Below are 2,795 nucleotides of genomic sequence, written 5' to 3'. Positions count from 1 at the left end.
GGACACAAGCTGCCTTGCAGCCTATTCTACTATTACAGTAATAAAGTCTTGCTGCCACATACACAAGTAAATATTGTGGCCTAACTAGCCTACTCATACAAGGGGTAATGGGAGGGAAAAATGATCTACCTTACACTCCTGGCTCACGACGCCTGTCCCTCGATGGTGTGAGGGTCCCACGCTTCCTTGGGTCGATCCTCGACGATCCAGGGCGTTCCACAGGTCCTCAGGTGTCGTGAAGCCTTCGCGTCGTCGCCGTTCCAATCCCTGAGATTCAGCTGCCCCAATCCTGGTTCATCGAGGGGCGCTGAGCTAATCACTATCTTTCCCCACACTCGCCTCTCCCACAGGGCGTCGCTCCTTGTCCTAGGCACGGTGTCGTCCTTCCAAGATTCTCAGTGGATGTGACCCCAGTCACAGCTAGCTTGCTCGCCCACCTTCCAGACCTCAACGTCCAGCCAGCGGCGCCGCCCAGCGTCGTCGCCGACTATTTTCCAAGTTTGGGCACTTCTCTGCTCACTGAACTTGGTTCCTCTTTGGCTTCCCAGAAGCGCAAGGTCTCCAATAACTGGGATGACTGCGACAGCCAGCTCAATCCACTGAACAAGGCTTGCAGAGCCTCCAATCCCTGAGAGCCGACCGAGGCGCGTCCTGTCGCTTCCACGGTCAGTACAACTCTGACGTTGGCGCCGCCCGGGGCACTCGGTGACGTCATGGCGGGCCCTGATTTGTCGCCCGCGACCTACGTCGGCCAATCCGCGATCGGCATAGTGTCCCTTCCACAAGGTCATATCTGCCGTAGGGGATACTGTTTCATTTTATAACAGGGCGCCAATTTTCCTTTATTTACAACTTATTATATAACCTCCTTCCATAAAATGGCAGCCGGTCTGGTCGCCACATATATCATTAGACTCCCTGAACCTCAGAGAATCAGTAGGGAGAGCTGATATGACTCTTTAAGCCGGCAAACGAAAGAAATAGGAGAGGGCACCGTAACATACCCCTCCCCTTAAAATAAGAGTCATATCGGAAGAGCAGCACTCAGGAGGGCAACCTATACTCTTGCTCCCTCCGTTCCTGAAGTGTCACTCCTCCAGTTGGCGATGTGGCTCGTTCCACCTTGCCAGTCACTTGTCTCATTATATCTCCACCTCGCATAGGACCGGGTGTGATGGGTGTTCCCTGAACACCTACAAGAAATCCTCTCTCCGTGGCTACGAGTGTACTCCCACGGCTCGTTACCACCGTAAGATTCAGTGCATGCAGCGCCTCCACCGCGTCGTGCACTCTGAGATAGTCTTGCATTTCCATTGCGTCCTACAGGTACTCCATGTTTCCTCCCATGATCTCCTCTTCGCCAATCTTCTCTCTTCTCGGTTCCTCTTCTCCCGTAGGTGCGTTGTCTCCTCACAGTGGCACTTGTAACCCGTACTCCATCCAGCAGCTTCCTCTCTTCCACACTAGGCTTTTGCGATGGCCCAATGCCCCTCTGGTTAGGCTGGCGCCTACCCTGGGTGTACCTATTCCCTGCTTTCTTCGTATTGCCTTTCCTATACCACTCGCTCCTTCGTTCCCGACGAACATCTTCACTCCTCCATGAGATTCTCTTCCCTGCAGACGTCTTCTTCGGTTCGTGGTTGGGCTCATCCACCTCCCTGTGGCTCCCCTCACTACGGTGGTTCATCTTGCACCTACCACTATTCATCTGGCCGGCATAGGGTGCACTGCGTCGTGGCTCCTCCACTCTGCCCCTCACTGCCGTTCGCTCATCCACTGAGCTTACTTTATTTACGTTTCTGTATGGAGGGAGTGCGGTCTGCAGCCTCTTCACCGCCCCAGGCGTTTGTACAGCTGCTCCTCGCCACTCCTCCACACGCATCATCAGGCTTAGTCGGAGGGCTTCGTCGGGGTTTTCCACTAACTCCGACGACCTCTCTGCACTCTCGCCCTCGTTGTCGTCGTCTCTGGCGACGTTTTCCCTGGCAAAGTCGGCTTCCTCACCACCATCTGGAACGACCGATACCTCACCTGGCAGGGTTGTACCGCTGCTTGCAACATAGGCACTCCTGGCCCAATCGGGTTGTATCCTGCCTCCTCCGAGGTCATTACCCAGCACCATCTGTACATGCTCTAGGGGTAACTTAGGGGCTACAGCTACTATAGCTTTCTCGACTCCGCAGTCGGCAATCAGCTGTACTTCGTGAAGTGGCAACCTGTATTCCTCCCCCACACTGCGTATCCTCACCACTCCCACAGGTGAATCATTAAATTCCTTGGGGAGAATACTCCTGGTCACCATACTTATGTCAGCACCCGTATCTCGAAGCACGGCAACCTCCACTGGGTATGACTTTCCAAACTTCACGTTGGCCCCGAAAACGAAGGGATGTTCACCCAACTTCATTTCCCAACCATTCACGTTGGGTCCACCATAATATGGGGTGTGAACAAACACTCTCTCCTCTTCCAACATTAATCCTACATTCCTTTGGTGCTCCTCACACTCGCGGGCATAATGTCCTCTCACGCCACAGTTGTAGCATCGGCTGCCTCTCCTGGGCGGCCACTCGCCAGTCACTCTGGCGGTACCACTTGCAGACGTCCCCTGGGTCCTCCTTGGACTCCCTGTCGTCGTGTCCGGGACTGCAGCACTTGCTCCTGAGCTAGGTCCACTGCTCACAGCTTGGGGCTTCCTCCCCGCGTCTCTTGAGCTCTTGAACCACGTTACTTCATCGGGCACACTACTCTTGGGAGAGTCCCCACTCGTCCTCGCTCCTCCTGAACTCCTAAAG

Source organism: Procambarus clarkii, chromosome 4 (genome assembly GCF_040958095.1).
Source record: "Procambarus clarkii isolate CNS0578487 chromosome 4, FALCON_Pclarkii_2.0, whole genome shotgun sequence".
Lineage (NCBI taxonomy): Eukaryota > Metazoa > Arthropoda > Malacostraca > Decapoda > Cambaridae > Procambarus > Procambarus clarkii.
This window is presented reverse-complemented; position numbering follows the sequence as displayed.